The sequence below is a fragment of the Elephantulus edwardii genome, unplaced genomic scaffold (assembly GCF_000299155.1).
Source record: "Elephantulus edwardii isolate Elephantulus edwardi_28Jun2011 unplaced genomic scaffold, EleEdw1.0 scaffold00196, whole genome shotgun sequence".
Classification (NCBI taxonomy): domain Eukaryota; kingdom Metazoa; phylum Chordata; class Mammalia; order Macroscelidea; family Macroscelididae; genus Elephantulus; species Elephantulus edwardii.
This window is the reverse complement of record NW_006399946.1, coordinates 1976144-1984744: the sequence shown is the minus strand read 5'-3', so window position 1 is coordinate 1984744 and position 8601 is coordinate 1976144. Positions and strand designations below refer to the sequence as shown.

At 38.1% G+C, this 8601-nt stretch overlaps 1 pseudogene; it reads left to right on the top strand.

Annotated features, from left to right (window-relative positions):
• The first annotated feature begins 3720 nt into the window (after window positions 1-3720).
• LOC102871293 lies at window positions 3721-8050 on the top strand (annotated as a pseudogene).
• Window positions 8051-8601: the final 551 nt, after the last annotated feature.

The window sequence follows — 8601 nt, the reverse complement described above, 5'->3', positions numbered from 1 at the left end:
ATAGTACTTGGAGACTTCAATACACCCCTTTCAAGAAAAGATAGAACTACCAAAAAGAATCTCAACAAAGATACTCAAGAATTAAACCACACAACTAACCAACTCGATCTTAAAGATATTTATAGGCTAATACACCCCCCAAAAGCACAATACACCTTCTTTTCCAATGTGCATGGAACACTCTCCAGAATAGACCACATTCTAGGTCATAAGGCAAGCATCAACAAATTCAAAAACATAGAAATTATACAAAGTATCTTCTCAGATCACAACGCCACAAAATTAGAAATTAATAACAAGAGAATAAAGGAGAAAAGATGATTCTTCCTCCAATTCTGATGCCAAATTCCTCCTCATAGAGCCCAGCCTCCCAGATAATCTGTTCTGCATAAATATTAAAAAGGTATGGAGACAAGATACAACCCTGGTGTACACCCTTCCCAATTATGAACCATGCAGTGTTTCCCTGCTCTGTTCTGACAACTGCCTCCTGGTCCAAGTATAGGTTTTGCATTAACATGATCAAGTGTTTTGGGATTCCCATTCTTCTCAAAGTTAGCCACAGTTTATTATGATACACACAGTCAAATGCCTTTGCATAATCAATGAAACAAAGATAGACATTCTTCTGTTGCTCTTTGCTTTTAGCCAAGATCCATCTAACATTATCTACAATATCTCTAGTAACATGACTCCATTGAAACCCAGCCTAAACTTTTGGTAGTTCTCTGTTGATGTGCTGTTCCAGTCTTTTTTGGATAATCTTCAGTAGAATTTTGCTTGTGTGTGATATTAATGATATTGTTCGATAATTTCCACACTCTGTGGGATCACCTTTCTTTGGAATGGGAACAAATATAGATCTCTTCCAGTCAGTTGGCCACATGGTTTTTGGCCAGATTTCTTGGCACAACTTGGTGAGCACATTTAGAGCAGCATCTATTAGTTGAAATATGTCAATTGGTATACCATCAATTCTTGGGGCCTTTTTCTTAGTCAATTCTTTCAAAGCAGTCTGAACTTCTTCCTTCATCACCATAGGCTCTTGCTCATATGTTGTTTCATGAAATTCTTCTGTGTCTGCCAATTACTTTTGGTACTTTTCATACTTGCAGGATCACTCAATATTCTGTTGAAAACATCCTTAAGTATTGCAACTTGAGGCTTGGTTTTCCTCTTCAGTTCCTTGAGCTTAAATGCTGAGTGAGTTTGGCCCCTTTGATCTTCTGATTCCAGTTCTTTGCACATTTCATTATACTACTTTACTTTGTAAAGCCTTATTTGTAAGCCTTTAGAGTTATATATTTAGAGTTTGGCAATATGAACCTTTAAAAAAAATAAAAACCAAGAAACCACCAACACCAAATGCTTAGATTTATGATTGGGGAAGAAACTAAGGTTAAACTAGAGGAGCAATTTTTAAAAACTTATTATCTCTTCTTTTTATTTTGGTTGAAGTTTACAAATTCTCCTAGTTTTCATTCAGTCATAGAATATGATTCATTCAATCATAGAATAGATCATCAGCACATGAGAAAGCAATCAATCAAATAATCACACTTGACTGGTTTTTTTAACATAGATCTTTAACAGAACAGGAAGTCAGTTTTCAAGTAAACATTTTGAAAATGTTTTAAATATAATGCTTTTTATAAACAGGCAGATTTGATGGCTTAATGATAAGGAACTTATCTGTGAACACAAAGACATGCAGTTTGAATCCATGTGCTGCTCTATGGGAGAAAGGAAATCTCCTTCTGTACAATTTATTGCCTCTAAGAGTCCACTGGAGTGCCAATTATGGGTCGTTTACAACTCCAATGGTATACAGCAACAATAAAAATTAATAATAAATTAATAAAATTGATTATAGGAGTGAGATAAATAAGAGTTTTCAGCATATCTATTTTAGTGCACTGATTAAAAATTCTTAAGATGTTTGGCCTTTTGAGATCATTTTTTAAAATTTTATACCTAACTGCCATGAAAATTACTAATTAATTCCTTGGTGTGAATATTATGTTACTAGGAAAGGCTGATTGTCATCCAATGTTTTTGTTGTTGTTTTTCATGTTTGATGGGTTCTTTTTTAATTAGTTTTTTTTTTATTCACTCATTGTTTTCCATTTTCTTCCCTGTCCACCACTCACTACCAGTTCATTTTTCTCTTTGAAAAAAGAAAAAAAAAATGTCATACAATCCCCGTACTCCAGTCTACTTTACTATGCAACTTATTCTGGACTCTTGTCATCCAGTGTTTTAAGACTTAAGTTGTCAAAAAAGGAAGAAACATCAAGCTTCACATTTCTAATTTCACGTTTATCTAAAAAGATTGTGGAGAGTTACTGAGGGGGAGATAGCTCCACATTAAAATTGTTGTTTTATTTATTTAATTATTAATTCTAGTCCTCATGATTACCTTCTGGGTTTGGACAGTATGTTTTTCTGTAGGTTGAAGGTGAGTACAATCTTGGTTTATAGGAAGATATAAAATCTCTATAACAACTTGAAGTGTTTTTTCTCTGTTTGTAATAGTAATTTATTTTAAGATTACTATCAGTCTTACTTTCCAAATAAGTGGTACTCAGAAAAATGATTGAGCATGAGAAAGGAATTTTGTTGTATTTATTATATTTTCTTTTTCTTTGTATCACTGTTTGGTGAACAAGCTATCTCCATAAATAGTGACTCTCTAAAAATCTCTACTTATTTCCATTGTGTGGTTGTAATTTAAATATATATATAGTTGGAAATACATTCACAATAATTTTAAGACTACTTTGGCTAATACTATTCACATAATATATCTTGTCTGACATACAAAATTGTTGTTGTTGTTAGGCACCATTGAGTCATAGAGGAGTCATATAGTGACCCTATGAATGGAAGGCCTAAGCACTGTTCATAGAGTTTCCGGAGGCAAGCCATTTTGGAAGTGGATGCCACTTCTGCTTCCAAGTTTATTTTAATCAGGAAGCTGCATCAAACACTGTCCACCATGAGTAACCATTATCCCATTTGGCACATCAGTGTCACAGTGTTTAACATCACAGCAACCATGAGTTACCACTGTACAGCAATGTATAGACCAGTGCTATACTACCTAGAAGAATGTTTGACAAAAAAAATCAAAAAACAATTTGAACTAGGCCTGAGGGCCACAGATTAAAATCACCCACTTTGGGCTTGATAGCATAACTTTCTGTCCACTAGACCAATGTAGCTCTCTCTATGACATAAAAAATAGTTACTAGCAAATTTATTGTGTTCTGATGTTTACTGTATACCCTACTTTTCATTAAGAGCTACATATTTTAGTCCTATGATGCTAAATTGTTCTTATTATTAGTGTATTTAACTTCCTATATATTAATCATAAGAAATATACACCTTCGTTCCTTGCAAAGATTACTTCCATTATTATCATTATTGTTGTCATTGAGATCAGTTATAACCATTTTATAGATGAGGAACCTAAAGCTCAGAGAGTTTAAATTACTTCTTCCTTCCAAAAAGTATGCTTTGGGGGAATAGAAACTGATACAACTTCAGGAGAATAAAAGTATATGATCATTCCAAACAGATAAACATAATATTATCATCCACCCCAGCAGTTTCACTTGCAGGTATACATTCAAAAAACTGGACGCAAGGACTTAAACAGATACTAAGTAGCAATGTATGTATAGTCATTGCAGCATTAACCACAATAATCCAAAAATGGAAACAAAACTGGAGTCCACCTCCCTTTCTGACTCAGATCAGAGACTTCTGGCAAGGGAGACAGGCAATGTAGTTTCTGGAACTTGGTAATGTTACAAACATTATGGGAAAAAAAAAACAAAAAAAAGGAAAATAAAAAAAAAAACCATTATGGGAGAATCAGAACAAGTCTTTCAACTCCCCTGAGGGTCAGTGTTCTCACCCCTAAAATGAGACTTGGTACCAGAGTCCTCTAACTCTAAATTTCTAATACCCTTCAATTATAAGAGTCAATAATTGTACTCAGGAGAAAGAAATGTCAGGAAGAAGGTGGCTTCTAGACTAAAAAACAGTATATGAGCCACACTCCTGGGTTCTTATGCATACTTGTGTCCAGGCAGGAGCACTGGTAGATAACAGAAATATAATGGCCATCTCAATCTAGCCGTCATGAAGCTGAATTTATAGTGTTTTGTAGGGCATTGATATTAAAGGTTTTCTGATGAAAATGTATCAAACTCATTGATCCCGCTCTACCTTCTTGTTTCCTATAGAAAATTTCCCTCACCAATTGCTACTGGCAACTCCAAATTCTCTGCAGTTCCATCTCCCTGTGGTGAGCAATGCAGCTCCCTTCACAGGAACCTTCTTTAACTTCTTCAGGGTCTCTGCTTCAGCTGTCAGGTCATTGTGACTACTGTCCTCAGCCTCTAACAATTTTTTCACATCACTCCTGGGCAGTGCCTGTCTCATCAACCTTCTGGCACAACTATGCAGTCTGCAGTTTGTGGTCAGAGCCAGTTCTCCCCACTTACCTGCCTCTTACCTGGAGATTTTTCAGTGGGACCTAACAGGAAGCACTGAAAGGAAGTCTTCTTCACTTGGGGACTCTAATGTCACTGTCATTGATCAAGACACAGCTATGTCTTCCATGCCCATGGCAATTCAATATGACAAAACTTCAGATACCAATACCATAGTCCTTCTGTATCCATCCCTACCTGATAGCCTTGTTCAGGGGACACCAAATCAGGTACACAGTTTATCAGTTCCTCCCCAGGAAGGGAGTCATGTATATTACTATAATCAAGGCACATTGGGGCCCCTGCTTTCTAGAGAGCTTGGTTCTTCCCTGCAATCCTATGGCGCTGAGTCTTACACAGGAGATAAGGTCTGTGCTCGTCAACCAGAAATGGTGATGGTTCTAAAGGAGATTCAGCCTGCAAATGCCCTACTGCTGGACTCTACCTCTGGAAATTACTACTCTGTCTCTGATCAACCCATCGCAGAAGCAAGCTTTCAAGGTGAGTACAAAGGGCAAGAGGAGAGAAGAAGGGGGGTCAAATCTGAGTCTGGGAATGCTCTCCAATGTTTCCAGCCTCCATGTAACACTTGGTCCACAAAGGATAGTGCATAGTTCATTTTGTTTCGCGTAAGAAAACCATAAAAGGTTATCCATGAACATCTTAGCTCTCTTTGCCATAGCTGACCAGTTTCCCTACCACCACAATAATGCCATTAACACAACTCTGGTGGCCTTGTCCACAAGGATTGACACTCCTAAACCCAGTGGCAGTTCAAAGCTGCCATTGGTTCTCACGGTGGGGGAAGTGTTGGCAATTGCCTAACAGGGATCTTACTGCCTCGGAAATCCAATGGAGATTCAGATATAAGTTGATTTCAACTGAAAGACAATGAGTTTGTGCTTTGAATCTAATCTTTAGCATTTTTGAAAGGCACTTATTAACTCTTACTGTAGTAGTGCCAGTTTAACTTTTCCTCATTGCCTTTTACATCATTTATATAAAGTTTTAAAATCTTTGATCCAAAGGTTTTTTTTCCAAAAATTTTCACAAATTATTTATTAGGGGCATACATTACTCACAAAAAGAAAAGGATGGTAGAAGACTCCCACTATATATATATATATCCCTCTTAAGCAAAGGGTAACATATAAAATCAACCTAGGAGGCTTAATGAGGAGGAGAAGGGATGATGAGTGTAGCAAAAATTTAATGTAAAAACACAAGCTATGGAAGGATAGAAAAAATTTTTAATAAAATTCTCTATTTGTTAAAAAATTTCTAACACACATACTGTTCCACCCAACCATGTATAGACTTTGTCTTTGCTTACATACCTTATGGAGGTATTTTCCAATCCCTGTCTTTAGTAGACAACATAAAGTGTTTTTAATCACTCAAAAGGATTAAAAAGAAACTATAGGAGAATTGTTGGCTTTATAAAACAGTTAATATTCTTACTCTACATTTATACTATTCATATGACATTTAAGCACTCTAAGAAATACAAAGAAACCAAAACACATGAGATCAAAGGTCAGAACTAGAATAACAACCATGAGCGGTCTATCCTTGGTTCCTAAAAGAGCTTGTACAAATGCTTGCTTATTGTAGGGAAAGACAGCTGCCTGCTCTGCTGGTGTGTAGGAGGAACATATCACTATCCAGGGCCTGACTGACTTCTTCCTTTGTAGCGATGGAAGCTTATCTAAAGATGGAGACTTCCTTGACTTGGCAAATTCCAAGCCAGATATTGTTTCTGTCCCAAACACCAGAATACCCAAATTCCTGCAGAACAAATATACAGATACTTGAAAGTTAACCACCAAGTGAGCTTGGGGATATTCCAGTGATAACTGCAGGTGAGACGTCTAGTAACCTCCTTGCATTGCCCCCAGCTCCAAGCCAGGAACACACAGAGGATAAGAATCCTGATGAAGCGAAAAACAGGTTTCCCAAATCTCTGGATGCCTACCTGATCCCAACAGAAAATTAAGAAGCTCCACTAAACCCATTAGAAACCCCGATATTCACCAGCTTCTGGCTCTTTTTGATTCTCCCAGTCAAGAAGAATAGCCTGGTGCTGAAAACACTAAAGTAAGAAAGACCAGCTTCAGTGTTGAGTAGCAACAAGCACTAGAAAAAGAGATTGAGTCTAGTAATAGCTTTGCAGTTACCACCAAACTTGTGGAAGATATGTATATTTCTCCGTGCTTCATCTCATTGGAAGACCTAAATCAAGTCAAAGGCCTGGAGCCAATCAAAGCTGAAGACTCCAAAGCGATTAACGTGGATCTGATGCAAGAATTGTCAAGCCATGTGATCAAGTCAGGAAGAAAAAACACAAAGCCTATGAGTCTATCACTGGTGCACCAGAGGCCAAGATTCCAGAGGGAGAAGTGGCTGTTAGCAATGCAGTGACCTGTGACAAAGCACCTGTCAATACAGCTAAGTCTTCCACCAACAGAATTCAGAAACCTGCTTCAGGCAGAATCAACTAAACTAAGAGTCAGGCAGAAAAGGCCAAAAGGAGCCGAGAAAACAACTGCAAGAAAGCTGGAGACAGTAAGCAGCCAGGGAACTAAGTTCTAGAAGAGAATCCCAGCATCCCTAAGGGCAAGAGAAAGAAAAATCAGCCTGAGCTTGTTCCACAGACCTTTAAGAAACCTTACAGCAGCTGAGGCATACACATGCTGGAATCTGTGCAGGTCTTTCACACTCTAGGGAAGAAAAGTGATAACAAAGTTGGGTTCCCTTCCTCCTGGGCCCTGGGGCACTCTCCCACACCAAAGAACCCCAGAAAGCCCTAGCTAGCCAACCATGGTTGCACATCCAACCTGAAGGGAAAGGGCCACAGAAAACCCAAGTCAACGCCCAGAAAGTTGATGGCCATGCTGAGAAACATCTATCTGTATCCCAGGATGAGCTGCCACCTCCTGGTAAGGTCAAGTTAGTACCTTTTCCATTTCCCACCTTGGACAAGCCTCAAGTGAGACCTTCCTCTCAGGCTTCACATCAACCTTGTAGGCCTGGTTCCACCAACTCAACCCAACCCATTACTGGCACTCTATCTCAGCCACCACCAGTGTGTCTGGGTGAGTCCTGCTAGAACAACTCCGCTAATTTTCTCAAATGCCTCCTGGCCAGCAGTGACCAACTCTGCTCAATCCAGTTTCTTCTAGTTTGCTCCTCAGAAGACTGCAACCTACACTAAAGCATCTGGCTCTGCTTTCCATCAAGAGCTTGTGTCCACTTTTGGGAACAAGCTGCAGCATCCCCCTAAGCTTCAAACAAAATTTTTCCTGCAGGATTTCAGCTTACAAACAATTCCATGGAGGAAACCCAATGTCCCTGAGGCAGTAATTTCCAAATTCATCACCAAGGAGCAGAAGCCAGAGCATGAGGCCATGAAGAGGTGGGGTCAACAGGAGCAGGAGAATGTTGCCAAATGTGCCTCTTTGGGCAAAGTGCAGTTCTTCCTCCAGAGGGAGAAATATATGGACATTGCTCAGTATTATGGTTATGCAATATTATTGGAGCATTGAGGAGTTTTCATGTCTCTTTTGGTTCCAACAAGACATCTTTTGTATCTTTTTCATAGATAGATGATAGCTAGCTAGGTAGCTGGCAGGTTAGCTAGCTAAATGTAAGATTCCTTCTTTTCAAAATTTAGTAAAATAGAAAAAGTAAGTGACTGATAACAAAGAGCATTCTCTTTTCAGTTGACTATAATGGGTTATTTTGTCCTTTAGAGAGGGTAGAATCAAAAGGTGCATTAAAGGAAGAGACATTTAGATGGAATAATGGGGAAATGGAATATAATTGATGTAAGAATAAAGAATTTAGTCTAATGATATGAAAGACAAAAATGAGAGACTTTATGAGCTGACATTAAAGTGAAGAAAATAAAATTTAGATATTGCTAAAAATAGAAGATTTGTCTGGTTTAGCTGTCAGAAGTATACAAGTCTTCAATGGAGACTGTTTTCTGTTTCTTTTGACTGTTAGAGAGGTGTTATGGAAAACAAGAGCACTAAGAAAACACTTTCAACAGGTTCAGGTTACCTCACATTTGTATGGTGTAGGTGGCAAATGT